The sequence below is a fragment of the Papaver somniferum genome, chromosome 5, assembly GCF_003573695.1.
Source record: "Papaver somniferum cultivar HN1 chromosome 5, ASM357369v1, whole genome shotgun sequence".
In the NCBI taxonomy this organism is placed as follows: Eukaryota; Viridiplantae; Streptophyta; class Magnoliopsida; order Ranunculales; family Papaveraceae; genus Papaver; species Papaver somniferum.
In genome coordinates, this window is record NC_039362.1 from 134,805,926 (window position 1) to 134,825,546 (window position 19,621).

Here is a 19,621-nt window from a genome sequence, read left to right on the forward strand (position 1 = left end):
AAGTTTTGTGTGTAGTTAGAAACCTTCCACCATCGCTGAACATGGACTCTGATGCTACACTGGTCACCGGAACAGCCAACACATCCCTTGTTATCTTTGATAGAATTGGGTACTTAGCGGCACTTAGCTTCCACCAACTCAATATATCAAAATTGTATTTATCTTGGGGTGACACAGTTGGAAGAATTGGTTCTTCTAAGTATGTCTCTAACTCAGATTTCTGACCATCATATTCATCATTTTCCAACAAAAAAGTAGCATAATCTGGGTTACTTAACTTACTTGTACCTGGGCCTCTTACATCCATGCGAGAGACAGAGTTGCTAAAAAAAGCAGGAGATGAAGTTTTGTTTTGAGATTCATATGCCTTGAAGATTTTGGTCAAGTCTGTTCTGAATTTCTCATACTCAACTGCTGCAAGTTCATTATCCCCAAAAATTATCTTATATGTGAACCTTACCCATCTTGCCTTGTACCTTGGATCTAGAACCACTCCAATGCTCATAATCAAATTACATTCACTCCAGTATGTATTAAACTTTTGTCTCATTTTCAACCCCATTTCTCTGACATACCCAAAAGTACTATCTTCCCAACTGTTGATGCTTTGATTAATTTTATATACCCCATTATAATAAAAATTTGCAGTTGGATACTTAATCCCTGCAAACTCAGTTGAAATATCATTAAAAGCCTCCAAACAGTTACAAATTTCTATTCCTTGTTCCCACTTCTCACTTGATGGCAGAATACCAAAGTCAGAATCGAACTCAGTAAGTCTTTCAAAACCTTCTAGCAGTTTAATTGCATTCTTAAGCATCGTAAAAGTGGAGTTCCACCTTGTGTCCACATCTAAACTAACTTCTCCAGACAATCCACATTGTGTCAGTGCTGTTTCAAACTTCTCTTTTCTAGCTTGTGAACCCTTTACATACTTAACACAATCTCTAATACCCTCTATAAACTCAGCAACTACTTTCATGTCGTTCAATACAATCAAATGCAGTATGTGGTTGCTACACCTCATGTGAAACAATTTTCATTTAAGCAACAAACAATTCTTACCATCTAGCCACTTAATAAGATTTCTCATCATAACCCTATTAGATGGAGCATTATCAGCAGTCAATGCAAAAAAAATCCTATCAATGTTCCATTCCAATGTGCAAGTTTTAATAAAATCTGAGAGAAAATCTCATGTATGCAGTGATGGAACTACAATGTAAGCTAAGGTCTTGGCAATAAAGTTCCACTCATCATCTATAAAATGGCATGTAACACAACAATAACCATCTTTAGTGTGTTTGGAAGTCCACATATCAGTTGTGAAACTGCATTTGGAAGTCAAATTCTCTAATTGTAATTGCAATCCATCTTTCATTTCAGCATAACACCTCAACACACCAGCTTTACTTGTATTCCTACATGGCATTCTCGCAGCAGGGTTCAAAGACTTGACAAACTCTCTAACATAGAAATCATTTTAGCAAGGCAGTTCCTAGTAACTATAGGATCATACTTGTAATTAAGTAATTTAACTTGGTTAGTACCTGCTTTTTTAACTGCAGTGGTAAGCTTCATTTGGCCTGGCTTGTTTTCAGGCTTCTTGGGGCAGGTTTTTAGATGTTGAGGCAAGCGGCTAGTTCCTTGTTCACTACAAGCAGGTACCAACTTATGACAATGATGACATTCACCATAAAAGACAACCACTTACTTACCAGGATTATCTTTATCAGGCTCTACAATGATTTTTCTTGGGAATTCATCCCATGACGGTGACCTTGTTGTGCGCAATTTCTTCCTTAAAGCAATAACAAGTGGATGATTTTCATCTGCTGCTTCTGCTAATGATCTGCTGTAAAGAGCTCGATGCATCTGTCACCCACGTTGTCGCTACTGATTCGGGGACAGAAAAATCTCGCTGGGCTGTGAAGTATAATAAATTTTTGGTTCTCCCAAGTTGGATTGAGGCTGCCAATTTCTTATGGAAACGTCAACCTGAAGATAGTTTTGCTGTAAATGGCAGTAAGAAAGAACACTAAACATGGGGTTCATCTTTGAAATATTTTGAGCAAATTCGTTATGCCATTTGTACATTCATAATAAATGAACACGAATATCACGAGTACTTTTGGTTGCAGGGTCACATTAATAAATGTTCAATACCGAACCTTTAAAAAGAAAAGAGGTAAAATGATACGGAGTATTTTTTTTTTTTTTTTTGTTTTGTTTTTTGTAACTCAAGTTTTCTGGTTTGTATGGTATGATCTGTGCAAGAATACCAACACATCCTCCCGGACGGCCTAAGTTTGTGGGTGTAGGATTTAGAGGATATTTTGAAGTAAATGAGATTTAACTTTTCAGACACTAAGTGTGAATTGTAGTAAATTCACATTACACATTTTGATGGCAAGCCTTTATAGATTATATGGACTAGAAAATGAACTTGAAGTACACAGTTAGCTATATTTCTATAGCATGGCAATTGGTAATACGGAATGAAGTATTTCACAACTCTTAACTATATTTGATGATCATTATATTTTGTGTAGGGGAAGTATTTAAAGACTTTGAATTGATGGTAGTGCATATCGTGTGGCTCCTGACAGCATTACCTAGCAGAAACTGATATCTGGAATGTTGGTGTGACACTGAACAATCTTCTTAGTAGAGTCCCACCCGCATGGCAATGCAATGTCTTGGTTATGAATTATGTAAATAGAAAGCAACACAGCGATTTCCAGTTTTACGTACTAATGGATCAGGGAATAAAATACTATAACTTATTTGTGTTGTTGAAGAAGGTGCTCAAGTTGGTGCGCATATTTTTATCTTATCTGGGAATGTTCTTGAACCACACTGGAAACAACAACATGTAAGTACACTCTTCTGCATACAATGTTTCGTATTGCATTGATTTTTAAATTTGTCAATGATTTATTAGATGAAATGGTAAAGTATATGGATGTAACCTTGGTAATTCACAGTCATTTATCCTAGGATCTCTATAGAATTGTATTTTAGGGCGAAAGGTTGTAGATGTAATCATTACAAACCCCCTAGATGTGCCCTTTTTTGCCCCCACATGGTGAGACTCTTTTTTGGGGTCCTTTTCTAGCTCATTCCTGGCCCCACCACTGATCTTGGTAACACTGCCTAACGTAGTAAAATTTGGATGATCTAAGTCATGCGGGAATATGTGCAGATTTCTTTTAAAAGTGCCAATATGATGATATTTAGTATCTGAAGATATTGTGTCCAACACTTCATATCTGTGTTGCAATTTGGAAAACGAGACACATGTTTAGATCCATATTTCATGGATATGGACTGTTTTGTTTTTTCTTTCCTTGAAATTTTGTTCTTAGTTTCTCACTTTGTTTATATAGTAAACAGATCATTTGAAGTTGGCAGTAGCAAAAATAGTTGCTCATCATCTCAACCTCTTATTGTTAGAAAAATCAGTTTCATTATCACTCAAAAATACCTCTACGAAAAAGACATATCTCTCGTGCTCACTATCAAGAGGCCTTTGTTAGAACGTATCACACGCTGCACAGGTGCACAAATAGTTCCTTCGATTGATCATCTTTCGTCTCAAAATCCGGGTTATTGTGAAGCATTCAAGGTGGAGAAGTTATTTGAAGCACATGGGAGTGCTGGGTAGGGAGAAAAGAAATTGGTGAAGACACCTATGTTTCTGAAGGGAGACCCAAGCTATTGGGTTGTACTGTAAGTCTTGTAACTCATTACAGTTCATTTTTCTTAATTTATCAAAACATTGTCTGGGTCTTGTAGACTTCAATCCAATTCATAAATTGAGCCTCATCTAAAGAGCCTACAACCATTGGAATCTTTGGTGGGGTTTATATACTTTGATCAGGATTAATGATAGATTTTGTATTGAAATGCAATATCGAGACGAAATTTTTCTGTGACGTGTGCATCAGTTTTCCCTTTTTTTTTTCTTTTCTGAATCACATTTCATTGATATTAAAACTGGAATGATTTTTTAGGGACCATGGTTTTTTGGTTTTATTAGGCCACCTTCTTTATAGTTATAAGGGGTGTCCTAAAGCATTGAAATGACTAACCTACCCTTAACCTGATTTAATTTAAAACCAATTTAATAACCACCTATATATATATATATAACCACCACCTCCTCACACCACCGCCACCCACCACCGCTGATTACCACCACCACCTCCGATTATCACCACCACCAACCACCGATTGCCACCACCACCTCCGATTATCACCACCACCAACCACCGATTACCACCACCACCTCCTCCCACCACCACCGCCCACCACCGCCGATTACCACCACCACCACCTCCGATTATCACCACCACCAACCACCGATTACCACCACCACCTCCGATTACCACCACATCTATATATATAGATTAATTTAAAACATTAACAAAGATATTCACACAAACCCATTACTTGTCATTCGTTTTTTGTTGAATAAATGAGAAGTAATCATCAAAATGAGTTGAAAATGGAAGTTGCAGAGAGGTTTAATGGAGGTTTTTTTTCAGAGAAAAGTTCGGTTACGTCGCAAAAAACAAGTCTCAGCCGAACTTTTAGTTCGGTTACGTCGCAAAACGTTCGGTTTCGTCGCAAAAAGTTCGGTTATCACGAATTAGTTTTTTCTTAACCGAACTCAGAGTTCGGTTGATTCGCAAAAATACTTTTAACCGAACTCCTTGTATTATAAGAACACAAGTCCATAAGTTCGGTTCCTTCGCAAAATAATATCACCGAACTTTAGTTTACGAAAATAATGAGAAGTCCAAAAGTTCGGTCCGTTCGCAAAAATGTTAAGTTTTCTTTGTAACCGAACTCTACCTTTGAAACTTCGTAACCGAACTCTACCTAATTAGCCAAGAAATATATTTCGTAGTAACCGAACGTTTGCCTAATTGCATATATGCATATATAAGCCCAGTTCGGTTGATTCGCAAAATATGTTGAAGTTTGCGAACCAACCGAACTTCTAACACTAGGTTACTTTTAACCTGCAGTTCGGTTGGGAACTTGGTTGCGTTGAAGTTTGCGAACTAACCGAACATACCTCTGTAAATCTTATTACTAAAGTTCGGCTACCTGCGTGTTTGAAGAAATAAACCGAACTCTTTGTTCGGTTATATGTTCTTGACATTTATTAACCGAACTTCGTGTTCGGTTACCTGTTCTTCACACTTGGTAGCCGAACTATCTGAACCTAACAGGATTTTTTTATAAAAATTTATAGTTTTATGAATATTTGGACCAATTCAACCACCATTATCTAAGTTTGAAGCATACTTGGGTACCCAAATACTTTTCCTTCGGTTGTGGTTGGTAAAATCCATCATTTTCATCTTGAGATTGAGTTTGTGGAAGAATACATTCACCATCTAAGAAATAACTCATATCTAGATCATTGTGACGATTAACAAATACTCTAGGAGAGGATGGAGATGAAGAATCAGATGAGCTATCATCACTTGAATACTCAAGATTAGTGAGTTGGAAAAAAAATTATTTTCCATGTTTTCATCTTCATCTTCTCTAACTTTACTCTCTCAATAATTCTACTTCTTTAGCTTAATCATTTCACTAATGATTTCACTAATCATTGCCCAAAATTAATCAGGAGGGTAGTTTAGGTATTAATATAAATATCTAGATAAGGGGTGACCTAGATTTACTTCTAAATATCTTACTAAAAATAGAATCATGGTCCCAAAAAAAAACCATGGTCCCCAAAAAATTGTTCTAAAATTGAGATTACAAGAGCAAAAATAACCCACCACAAGCAGCCCACTTGTACAGGCCCAGAAAAGAGAAAAAATTGTGTATTCAATTACATTTGAAACTTAATGGAAAAAATGAAACTCCCCTTCAACAGAATTTGTAGTATGCCACTCCTGGTAGTTCAGTTCTTTTTAAGAAGGAAGGTTTCCCCATGATGATTTGCCTTTCACCAGCCCTACATTGGCACCTTTTTTAGCTGCAGAATCAACAAAAAAATTTGTTTCCCTGAAACTATGCATATATATGATATGATATTTTATTTGTTGCTTTCATCCATCTCATGTGAAGAAACCAAGGAACCTTTCCCCAATCATTGTCTTTGAATCTAAACATAAGACAATTTTTTTCCATGCCCCATTCCACTTCTAATTCTGATGTGAAGAAACCAAGGAACCTTTCCCCAATCACTGTCTTTGAATCTAAAAATAAGATAATTTTTTTCCATGCCCCATTCCACTTCTAATTATGATGCATATACCACTCTATACACTTCTGCAATGTAATTTGTGCCAATACCTATACCCCCCAGATAAGACTCCAAGCACTTGACATGTATGATCTCTCACTACAACACTAAAACCAGATGCTCCTGGGTTACCAAATGATGAGCCATCACAACAGAACATAAGATATTCAAAAGGAGGAGGATTCCAGTAACAAGTCTTGATACACCGAAATTTACTGTGTCTTACACTAAGATTAACGAAGGCAATTCTTTGTAGATCATAGTTCTGGTTCCACTTATTGCTAATCATTCTGTATCCACCTTCAAAAACCATCTTCTTTATTTTGGTTTTGAATTGCTTCGCAATTGATATAATATCTTCAAATATTCTTTTATTCTTTTTGAAATCACAATTCTTTAATAACAGAAAATGCTGCAGTTATCCAAGTCTCTCTAATTAGAGGACTACAATTTCTTGCATTTGTCAAAATATCATCAAAAGCAACAGGCATACTAAAACCAAATATAGAGCATATCCATCTCCATATTTTGACACTAAAACTACAATTCCACGGAAGATGATTCATGCTATCTTGTTCATTTTCACAGATGCACCATCTTGATGCTAACCTATAATATCTATCAACCATAATTGAATCATCAATAAAGACTTCCTGAAATATTCTCCAAATATTACTTGAAGTACTTGGATGTTGATAAGAATTTCATATTTTTGTAGAACAATGCATTTTAGGTTCTTTATGTCTTAAAAGAGAAATGACTGAAGAAGTGGTGCACTTACCATTCAAAGTGCCAGTCTAAAAAAGTTTATTTTGTCCCCCTCCTATGTCAGGTAAGCTGAAAGAATGAAATAATTGTTGCAGTTCTTGAGGAATGCTCCAATTTCCCTCTTGTATAAGATCATCTACCTTCATTTTCATATTATACCTCATATAATGAGTCACTTCAGTTTGATCTATTAGAGGAGTTTCATAAATCCAATTATCAAACCAGACATTCACATTTTGACCATTGCCAATGCACCATTTGAAGTTATCTTTTAACACATTCCAAGCCCACTTCAGACCAGGCCAAATAGAAGAAAGCTGCAAATTTTCATTCCACTGTCCATTTGAATTTTTGAATTTAGCCTTAATGAATAATGGCCATTCATCTTCTGAATTTATGATTTTCCACATCATCTTCATTAGAAGAGCTTTGTTAATGAAATTCCAATCTTTGAACTTCAAGACCACCTTCACTAAAGGAAGTACACACTTTTTTTCCATGATAGAGTTTTATTTTTTCTCACTTCTACATCCCCAGACCAAAGAAAATTTCTTATGATCTTTTCACAAGTTTTAATTGCAGAAGAAGTCCATTTATAAACACTCATATTATATATTGGAATGTTGCACAAAACTGACTTGACAAGTACTAGTCTATCTTGGAATGATAGTAACTTCCCTTTCCAAACTGCTAGTTTCTTCTGAAACACTTCCACCATAGGTCATATCGTAGATATTTTAACTTTTCCAGGAGAAAGAATACTCTCAAATCCATTTGCATTAAATCCCTTATTTGAGTTCTTCTAAGTGTTGAAGTGTCATTTATAAAGAGCTTACTTTTATTTTTGTTAATAATTTTCCTTGTACCCTTCTGATACTTCTCCAACAAATTAAGAAGATTTGTAACATTTTTCTTTGCACCATCACAGAAAAAGAGCACATCATCTGCAAAAAATAATTGAGTTGGATGAATACCTCTTCTAAACACCATTGGATCTAATGAGCCTTCCTCCACCATTTTATAAATGCATATACTAAGCACATCTTCCATTATGGCAAAGAGAATTGAAGACAGAGGGTCTCGTTGTTTGAGCCCTCTACCTACTGAGAAGAAACCTTGTGGACCTCCATTAATCATCACTAATATTCTAGCTGATTCAAAAAGAGTTTGCATCCATTGACACCATGAATTTGAAAAAACATATTTGTGAAGTACTTGAAAAAGAAAGCTCCAACTCACTGAACAGTTTTCCCATTCATGCCTCTAGGATGATGCTTTTTTGAATTTATTTAATATGTTAGCTTTTGCTCACTGAAAATGGTGTTTGATTTGAGTGGAAATTTTATTTTCAGATCTTTCTAAAGGGCGCCAATGGCGATGAGCGGAAAAAATAAGTTAAACATGTTCTTCAGTATGGTGTTTTGCAGAATATCACTTGGTATTGGAGACTACTTTTTTTGCTGATGAAGGTGCCTATCTTCCATAACTTCCATTAAAGTATCCCATACTATTGCCTTGCCCGATAAACCTTCCAGTATTGATAGGTCAATATCTACTATACCTGGATTCGCGGTTGTCTCTACCACATCCAAACCTCAGGGCTCCTCGTCGAACATTGATTCACAATCTGACAGGTTTGCCACATCCAAACTAACCTCCGCTGAAGAAGCTTGGTTTTCCACATCCAAAGTAACCTCCGCTCACAATCTGAAAGGTTTGTCCAAGGTCCCAGCGCCTCCCCCCTTTTTGTTCCTTTTAGCGCCTTTTTGATTTCAATTTCATAGATGGGACGGATGAACTCCTTGGACGGGTCTACGGGTTCACCATGGTCCTCCAGGTTTACAGTTGGGTTGTCGCCACCCGCATTGAAGAGTTCGGCGAAATAGTCCTTCCATCATACCTTTATCTCCGCATCTTCCACCAAAACTGGACTGTCAGCCGCCTTAACGCATTTGACCTTGAGTAAGTCTCGTGTTTTATTTTCCCGCATACGAAAAATCTTGTAGATTTCCTTCTCCACCTCTTCTGTGCCTAGGTTTTGGTAGAAGTCCTCATAGTCCCTTCCATTCATGTGTGCCCAAATTTTCTTTGCATGATTTATGGTAGCCTTTTAATTCTGGAGGTTTTCTTCGCTCGTTAGGACCCACGCCTTTTTGAAGCGGTCTTTCTTTTCCTTGATGGCCCGCTTCACCTCTATGGACCATCACAAGGTTTTGGTCTTATTTTAATCTGATTTCGAAGATTCATATCTATTTCTGGAAGGTGATTAATAATGAAATAGCGGTGAAACACAATATCAACAGGTTCATCCTCAATATTGATACACATGCACTTTCTGTCATGTTCAAGAGGAAACTATCTCCCATATATTATTTGATTTCCCAAGAACAAGAATGTTATTTAATAGATTCCAATTGGATTTGTCTTATAATTCTGATGAGGTCAACATTAAACATATTCTTCAAAGTTGGATGGAAGAAGATATAGAAAATAGTTTCATTTTCAGATTATGTATTATCTGGAACCTGTGGAAGATGATAAATGACATTGTATTCTCAATAGAAACTTTCTCGGAGACACTGATAATAAAGAATGCGTATCATGATCTCAATATGTGTTATGTGTTTGACTGAAGCCGAGAAAAACAGAAGTATCAATATCCAGCCTTGTAGGAACGACATTTGGACTCCTCTAGATATAAATTACATTTAAATTAATGTATATGCTGCTTTTATCCCAAATAATGGTGCGGCAAGTGCTGTGGCGAGGGATCACAATAGGATGTTTTTAGGGTGTGGCACAATCATTTTTGATGTCGCATCTCCGTTGTTCGCTGAAACTAATGCTTGTAGGTTGGGAATGGAGTTGGGAAAACGTCTACATTTCAGCAACATTATAATAGAAGGTGATGCTTCCAACGTGACTGATGATGTTCTAGGTGACACAAGGGAACATCTCATGGAGCATATTATCTATGGTTTTACAGATTAAAGATGTTGTTTAGCCTTTTGTAAATGTAAAGTTCCAATATGTCCCGAAGAGTGCTAACAGTTTGGCGCATTTTTTGTGCCAATATACAATGCACAACCATGTAAATAACTGGTGGGATGAAAATTTTCCACCCTTTTATATCATTGCAAACCTCAATATCCGAGGTAGTTTAATAACATGGACTCTGTAGAGTCCTTTTTCCTTTGAGAAAAAAAAAATACTTCCACTTCTAATTGTCGGATCCAACTTGCAGTTTCTTTCCACGTGTTATCTGTTTCGCCTTCCTCACATAACATACTTTCTGGAAGTACCATTTTTCTTGAAACAAAACAATTCTCATTTTGAGGTGATGTTGAGAATAGCAAACTTGGGCCAAGGCCTCGGTGCCTCACTCACACAGGCCTGGAAGGTCCTCGAGGAACGGGTTTGAATGCTGCCTTCTAAAGGGTAAATGAGTAATTTCAGTTCATCTTCTGTGGTTTACATCTACGTTTCTCTCTCTCTCCAGTCTCCACCACCCTCGAGTCCTCGACTTATCCTCTTCTCTGCCTTTTCACCCAAAAAACATTTCCCGTGCCGCCGCCACCACCACCGCCGTCTGAAATGGCATACCTACTCCAAATCAATACCCCAGGAGGATTACTCGATCTCAACGTACGCCTATCTAATCACAAAAACCATCTGCCAGAGAAATATGCTTGGAAATCAATGATAGCCAAAATGAAAATTGTTCAGTAAATGGAGATGATATTGAAGAAGATCTGAGAAGACAAGCTCAGATCGTTTGAATGGACATATAACTGCAGTCGAATTGAACTGAAATCTGTGTTTACGAAGAAGATCGTGTGAGATGTGAAGCTGAATCTGATGTATGGAGATGAATTTTAAAATTATCAAATTTGATTGGTAGTGTGAAGATTCTCCACTTAAAAGATTAGTGATTTTTGGTTTGACAGGTATGAATTTGATCTGTGGTGGTGATTTTTGATATGTATGAATTTTGATTTTGGATTCTGAGATGTTTCTGGTAGAATTTGGGAATGCAATTTTATGATCAATTCGGAGTAGACATTAGTCGATGAGCTTATGTAGTTGATTTGATTGTATCAGAATGCCCTTTAACTAGTGAAAAACAACTGAGCTAGTAGTTATGGAAAAATGAGTTTTCTTTGTAATTTTTTTTTTGAATTGTAGCCCAGACGGCCTAGATAGGTAGGTGCATAAGCGTATGAATTAGGAATTAGCTTCAAATGCAAGGCTGTTTTAGAGGAGATCTTGTTTATGTATAATGAGATTCCATATTTCATTTCAGACACTAAGTGCAAATTATTGTAAAATACTCACATTAGACATTTGATGGCAAACTGACTAAAAAACATACCTTTGTCCATTGCCAAACTCATTTTTCCGCAACTACTAGAATCTAAAATTGCCCATATGATGATATACACAAATAAGAATAAGAAGAATTTCTGTTTTATTTTACACTGACATTACCTTTTCCTTTCTTTCTTCTAGTATTGTTGTTAAAGGAGTTACTTGTAAGAAAAATGTTTCCAGCCGGTGGATGATTTCTAAAATTGAGAAGCCCCATTTTCTTATCCTCGGAGGAGCTCATGTGTATCAACTGGTTATCAAGTTTAGAGATCATCTGGCAGCAGGTTGTTACCGTTTACATTCTGCTATCACTCATCAGTTTAACGTGCATGGGAGGAAAGATCTTTAATATACCTTCTAAAGTAATTTAAAAAGATAAAATTAAACTCAAACCAAACATTTCATCATGGATTGTCAGTATCTGCAGATATTGTGTCTAACATTTCATACCTGTGTTGGAATTTGGATAATGAGGCACATGTTTAGATCCATATTTCGTAGATATAGACGGGGTTTTTCTTTGTTTTCCTTGAACTTTTCTTCTTATTTTCTCACTTCTTTTATACAGGAAACATTTCATTTGAAGCACATGGGAGTGTTGGGCAGGGAGTAAGGAAATAGGTGAAGACACTTATGTTCTTTCAAGAGTGCCCCAAGTCATTGGGTTGTACTGTAAGTTCTATAACTCTATTTTCTTAATTTGTCAGAATATTGTCTGGGTCTTGTAGTCTTGTAGACTTCAATGCAATCCACAACTTGAGCGTAACACATCTAAATTGCCTATACCCATTCACTGGAATCTGTCAATCTGATAGGGTATATATACCTTTGATCTGGATTAGTGATAGGATCTTTTTTATATGGACGCATTATGGAGCCGAAATTTTTCTTTGACGGGTGCATTAGTTTTCACATTCATGCCTGTAGGATGATGCTTTTTGAATTATCTAAAATATGTTGGATTCTATTGACTGAATATTGAGTGGAGATACTATTTTAAGATCTTTATGAGTAGATAAAGCAGTTGGATAAAATGTAACTTTTCCCAAGAGAAGTTTGGTGTTTTCTCACACTGATCCTCATTCACCCAGGTCCCAGTTCCACTATATTGTGCACACGCAGGTTCCATAACATTGTCGCTTGGTTTCGATATGCGTTGATTGACGTTCACTCAGTAGACCTTCCACCCTCAAAACTTGATTTCAGCTACGGAAATCCAGAATGGGTAAAGAAAGAGGTCAATCTGGTTCAGTGACTACAAACCGAGATAGCGACGAATATACTTGAAATTAATCGATTGAGAGTGCAGTTGCTCTTCCATTCGTATGTGTGGGACCAGCGACTGATTCCTGCAGCAAAATTATAGAACAACAGACACCAGGAAGGGCTCAACAGCTCTATACAAGAATATTTGGAGGAGTCTATAAGTACTGCAGATAAGCTTGTATCAACAAACTCAACTTCCAGGCAAGGTGGTAAAGATTCTCCCAGTTTTGACTCCGTACTTGCAGATCAAGATGTGATAAAAAATTGCAAGCTGGAAGGAAGTGGTGAGCAGGTGGATTCATTCCAAATCATAACACCCCAGGGCCACATCTTTTATCTAGCTTAAGTTTAAATGCCCAGGCCGATCCTTTGGAACCTGGAATACATGTGCGGAGGGCAAATTGAGAAAGTCAGTTCCCGATTGTACTGAACCTTGATGCAGCATGGAGTGGTGAAAACATGCCAGGGAGTACGATATTGGAAATTAAGGGTGAAGTGGCAGCAGATTCAATCAGTGCAAGAAGCCCAACTTGGCTGGCAAAATTTTTGGGTGTCTATCACGTATCTTTTTCACTGTTTTTTATACTAAGTCTAACATCGAACGAGTAGCTCAAATTCAACAGCATTCACTAAATTTTGATTTGCTCATTCTAGTAGAATTCGCCATTCGAAGCTTAGAAGTTTCTACATTGTAACAATTATACTAATAATATTCTAGGAATGACAACACAGTATATCTAGTAGAGAAGGAAACACATTACAATCATTCAACTAGATGTAGATTAGGAAACAATTATACTAATAATATTCTAAGAGTGACCTTGTTTTTAATAGAAAAACAGAGAAAGTGCTCAACAGAGCAACAGACTCACTGGTACAACAGGTGGCCATCTGGGCATATCTAGCACCATGATGAACCCCCAAGGTTTGATGAATGTTATTTCTAGTTATCCTTAACAGTGGGAATATGAATAGACCGGTAAGGCATCCAAAAAGCAGTTGAAGGTTAGGAACTTTCCAATTTAAGTTTTGAAGTAAAGTAGAGTGACTAGATATGTGAGCGAATCTAATAGCACTAGAGTTTAGTTTTCTTAGTGCAAAATCAATAGCTTCCACCATAGCTGAGGGTGAAACTTCCTTGTAGTGTTACTTCATCTTCTGCTAGATGTGGAAACACATTTCACTTCTGTGCTTGTAGTTTTCTGGGTTCAGGAGGAACCTCATTTATCTTCAACGCTGTTGTCTTCAACCTCTTGGCAAACTCAGAACATTGCACTGCAGCTTTATGATCCATCTTTACGAATCCGTCAGTGTGGTCCCTGCCTAGAATGTGGTTAAGCAAGAAATGAAGCTGATCTGGGTCGATAATCGACATGTTCTCCCTGGGCCTGGTGATTTTGCAAGTCCCATTTACCTTGACACTATTGGCGAGATAGTCAGCTGCGAAGTTGGCTTCCCTTGGCAGAGGTGTGAAGCTGATGTGATGATCCCAGTTCCGTCTCCCATTTGAGCTTACGATCTGCGCGTCAATAGATTTCATAATGCTTTGGTACAGGACCAGATATTTCTTCTCATACAAGTTCAACTGTAATAGGGCATCCATGTCATGTATGTGAGGTCGTAGTCTATCGTCATCCAATATTTTTATCACGAACCTATTATCGGTTGAAATTTCAAGTGGTAGCCAATCTGGCCCCATCTCTTGAGAAGCTCTTTCAACTGTTAACAACTCATAGAAATCGATCTCTTCTGTTGGGTCATCGGATACCATGTGTTCGCCAGTGCAAACTGGTTCCAAAGAACAGTTTCTAACTATCCATCCACACCCTGCCCTGGGAACTACTTTTCGACGAGATGGAGTTGGATCTTCCTTTCTTCTTGGATAAGGATGCATCAGTAGTTAATCTGTACCAGTTTTTCTTGGCTGGGCGATGAGTAACAAAGTACTTTTCGTTTGCTGGTGTTACTGGTGGTGGAGGCCAGTATTGGGGTTTTGTCAAATTCATTCTGTAAAAAGCCCAATGTGTGAAACGAACTTTCTCATTAAACAGCGGTTTCGATCCAGTTAAAACCGGAATTGGATTACTGTCCTTGCGGATGCAAGAAACTCAAAAGATCATTTTCTTCTACCACTTTAGGATACTCAGAGCCTATGTAAATGCTAGTAGATTTCTTCAGCGAAGAAGAAGAAAACAACAACTTGGATAAAGAAAAGAGAGATGACAATTTCCCATCTTCAAACCTTAATTTTTTTCTTGCTGAAGAAAGTAATAACGAAGAAGTAAATTGGTGAAACCCTAGGTTTTTCAAGACCGATCTTAAGAACCCCATGATAGAAAAAGGTACCTGTGATGTTTGGTTGATGATGTTGTTGCTGTGAATTCATCCACGAATCAGGTGCTCCTGATTACCCCCAATTTGAAGAATTCCCAATTTCACGAGACGAGATGTTCTTCTTCTGATTTCCCAATTCCAGGAGATGATCTTTTTGATTCTTGTGTGGGATATTGGGTTTAGTTGATGGGGATGGGTTTAATCACGCACTCTGATCTTTATCTGATTTACCAATTTCAAGCGACGAGATGGTGTTTATTCCAGTTTTCAGGTGATTTGATTTTTTGTGAATTCCCAATTTCTCTCTCTCTGGGGTGGGGTGGGATTTTAGGGTTAAGTTGATTTGATGATGGTGTCCGCGTATTTATAGAAATAGATGATGTTGCAGTTTAGATCTAATTTTCCTTGGTTTCATGTAGCCGGTTGTGTTTTTTTCTTTCCTTCTGATTTTTAGAAACTTGGGTAGTTTCTAAATCCTACATCCGGCAAGTTTTTTTTTTTTGAATGGGTTTGTTTGCTCTGTTTGTGTAGTACATGAGTTTTATAGTGGACTGGCTCAATCCTCTATTTCAATTTCGTTATCTGTATGTGATTTATTGTTAGAATACAATTTTAGGAGATTCAATGTTCTATGTTGGTTACTGAATATACAGACATGGTGTGATCGTGTTGACAATTGGCTTACTTATCACGTTCTAAGCACGACGATTTTCATAGTTACCGGAAATCCCTCAAATCTTAATTTCGGATTGATCTAAATTTTACAGGATGCGGATGAAAATTCGGATGCTTTTCTTACAACCCTAGAGGAGTGGTGGAAAAGGAATTTCTTTCTTCAATAGCCCCCGAAGGACTTGGATGGGAATGAAGTCAAGAGGAAATGGTGCTTCGTTGTCATGACATTCGTCGGATGAAAAATAGCCTACCGCACAAATCTCCGACACTGGGAACTCATTAATGCAAGTTAGAGGTATGCATTTTTAATTAGTTTACAAACTGAACTCAATTCATTAAAATATAGTGCCATGACAACAGAAAATTGGTTTTGGGGGATTTTCAAAGAATGAACATGAATATTTCTGGCTATGTTGTAATAGGCGCTAGGCGAGGCCCTAGGCGAGCGCCCAAGATTTAGAAAACAACAAATGTAAGAATAACTTGGCGCCTGGGGGACTTTTTTTCCTAGGCGCTAGTCCAGCGCTTAGTTAAGCGCCACAGATGCTCGCCTTTTACAATGTAGATTTCTGGTTCTTTATTTTTCGACCACTTCCACGATTTCCTTGAAAAATTAAAGTTTGACTAGTTTGGGGTATGTTCTGTTTATGTCGTTTTGCAGGCATCTAGGATAGCTACAATCGATTTGAAGAAGCTTAAAGATGTTGGTCTGTGCAAGACGATCTGTTGCTTACTCTCCTTGGAAATAATTACTTCATGCACAAATGAATTGCTGAAGCTAAAGTTGATAAGATCATTGAAGCAGTGTCGAAGCTGGTTCCATTGGGTTTTACTGGTGCCAGTCAACTCCATGCAGAAAGGCAAGAAGGTATTACAGTAGATCATGAAGCATTTAACAAGGGGGGCTTAAGGAAAAGCAATGTACATTGATACCAAGGGAACTTCCAGGCCACAAAGACTTGCAGATTACGGACAGGTATTTTGTGAAGCTTATCTGCGGTCATTTTAGCTTAACATAAACCGTGGCTTAATTATGCTGAATTGCTGATGCTAGCAGGTTTGTACTAAATGGTGCTTATGTTTTGGAGAATGTGGTGTATGCTGGATCCCATCAGTCAAAACTTCTTCTTGAACCAGCACAGAAGATGGTAGAGACGGGGTATGTTACTCTTTTGTACTGGATCGCATTCTCGTGATTTTTCTGAACAATGATGTTGAACAACACTTGAGACAAATTAGGGTGAGAGACAAACTTGATAGATTCTGTTGAGTACATATGACTGGTAACACGACAAACGTAGGTTCAACCAAGTTTCTTGAGCCGAACTAATTATTGCATATTATTATGCTCATTGGGTAAGATAAACCTCCCAAGTAAGCTTACAGCGTGTTCATTTGGGAGAATTAAAAATCTAGTAACCGGACCAATTCTCGCAAACGAACGCACTGTAAAATCTCAGAATCCGATTCTTTAGGAGTGGGATTACCCCCAAAACTGAAATTTGGATTGCATTGTTAATCGGATGCATGCAATGGAATCAACTGGAAAATGACTAATATGCCCTTTCAAGACTAATATATTCAGTTAGAATTTGACACTCGATAAACATTCAATTCAATTTGTGGTTTGATCCAATCAATTGGGATTTAAGAATCAATTGATTTTTCTGAAACCTTGTCCTGTATCTGTACTGTAACCTATTGAAACTTAATTGAGGAGGTTAAAGATCAAACAACCCAAAGCTGATTTTTAAACTTTTTTTTTTTTTGAAGGATGCTAAAGTCACAATATAATATCTTGATTCTTTTGGCAGAAAACTTGAAACGGACACTAAATTTCTCAAGTCAAGGAATGGATTCCCTGTAATCCCATTATTGGAACCATATTACCCTGTAATTTGATTATTTGTCCATCCCATTCTCCCAAACGAACACGCTGTTAATATCTTTGGTGTACTGCATCAACTGATACTTTATACAGTTGAATGTGCCTACAATCTTATCTATTCTGGATGAGATGAATTTCTGTATCTTGACGTATTTTCTTTTGAGCACAGGTTTGCCCTCGTGATTGTGGATATTGCTACAGCTCTCTATAGGACAGGTTTCTATGGAAGGGGAGAACTGCCAACTAGACAAATGTATCTTGCGAAATTTTTAAGGAGCCTGCAGAAGTTGGCTGCAAATAGAAATACATCCTTCTTTTACAGGGGACTTCTCAGTTTAGTATTTGAAAGATTTTCTCTTAACTATAACCTCCGTGGGCTGTTGCTATGTTGTTGTTGTAGGTTTGGTGTTGCTGTAGTTATTACTAACCAAGTCGTTGCGCAAGTTGACGGTTCTGCTATGTTTGGTGGGCAACAGTTTAAACCTATTGGTGGAAACATCGTGGCTCATGCTTCTACGACTAGGTTTGTTCTTTATGATGAGTTTCTGTATCCTTCAACTGCATTTTGTTCGGTTACTAATACTATTCTGATATGCAATTGCTTAAGGGAAGGGCAGAGGAGCGTATATGTCAAGTAATCAGCTCCCTCGCTGAAGCACGGTTTCTAATATCTGCAGAAGGTGGCACTGATGGCAGGAACTGTGTTTATAACCCCATTATCTCTTTCTTACTCCACCGAAGGAGAGGCAATTGCACGAAATCCGAAGAATTCGAGCTGTTGTATATCTGCAGTGGTGGTTATTCATCCAAGTATAGTATGTTCATCTTGATTCGGTGGCGCCATCGTAAATTTTCTCCTTGTGGGGTCAAAATTGTAATTTAAATTGGGAGGCAAATTCTAGCGTGGGAGGGAGGACTGAGGAGTTTCCAGTTTCGACTGGACCCTGGATATTGACAGGGCCGGTATCTTAAATACAGGACCGACAAGCTAGACGGCCGAAAAATTTAATTTTGTTGATTAAGTATGAAACGGCCGACCAAAAAAATGGAAAGTAATTTGATTAGAAAGAGTAGTCAATTGACTTCCACAGTGTGATTTCTATTAGAGATGGTAATGGAAATGTTTAATAAGGACGCTCCTTTATATACCCCCAAAAAATGTTAACGATACCCCTTCATTACTCGTTAACTTTGTACCCCAAATTAACAGAAAATCGTCATGAAAAATGCTGCTCAAAGTATTGAATAGACGGATCATTGCTTGTTTTTCAAAATAAAAAAATAAGCCCTATAAAATAAAATTTTGGGATATCATTTTCTTGTTTTGATTATACGTAGAATTTGATGTAGGGTTATCCCACCTTATTTTAGACTAAAAAGCTCGCCGAGAATCAAATATAAATCATCACGGCCGCTGCTTCTCCTACAACAACACCACCTCAACTTCAGCTCTTCCATTGCTAAGGAGTGGTAAGACATGGATCCCAAGTACCGAACAAATACCTTGTGAAAATCAAGCTTTGTTTTTGAAATCCTAGAAAGGATTACGATTGTAAGTGTCTTTTCTTTCCAGGGTTTCCTTCTTGTGATTTTTGTGGGGCTGTTTGGTAACCACTATTTTAATGGATTGTCAGCCCATAATCCATTATGCAGATTATAATGGATTCTATAGTGTTTGGTAACCATTATAATAATTATAATTAAAAAAATCCATTATTTCCATAGCAGAAAAAAGTTGTTTTGAAAATTTATTATAATCAATTATTTTTTCCAACAAATTCAAGATGAATTTTTTCTTTTTATTTTTTCTAAACGGTTAAGATAGAGACACAAAAACTACATAGGACTAAAAAAATGATAGATCATTGTTCTTTCCTCTCCTTTTTGAGATCACCATTCTAAGATAATCAATTATTTGAGAAAATTTATTTTAAAAATGATTATATCAAAATCATTTATCTATTTATGATTATCTATAATCATAAATATATAATCATAAATTTTACCAAACAAGGTCGGTATATTTAAATTCTTGGGTTCTATTT

The 19,621-nt window shown here is 37.1% G+C and overlaps 1 long non-coding RNA gene and 1 pseudogene across 3 annotated transcripts; both read left to right on the forward strand.

Annotated features, from left to right (window-relative positions):
* Positions 1 to 10,566: 10,566 nt before the first annotated feature.
* LOC113282806 lies at positions 10,567 to 13,937 on the forward strand. 3 transcript variants are annotated; one of them, XR_003327169.1, is made up of 5 exons: positions 10,567 to 10,992; positions 11,555 to 11,697; positions 11,982 to 12,085; positions 12,505 to 13,240; positions 13,878 to 13,937. It is a non-coding gene; the product is annotated as an uncharacterized LOC113282806 (long non-coding RNA). The 3 variants fall into 3 exon arrangements; XR_003327168.1 differs by lacking the exon at positions 13,878 to 13,937 and having other exon boundaries at positions 12,505 to 13,347; XR_003327170.1 differs by lacking the exon at positions 13,878 to 13,937 and having other exon boundaries at positions 12,536 to 13,347.
* A 900-nt stretch (positions 13,938 to 14,837) lies between these two features.
* On the forward strand, positions 14,838 to 18,549 carry LOC113279636 (annotated as a pseudogene).
* Positions 18,550 to 19,621: the final 1,072 nt, after the last annotated feature.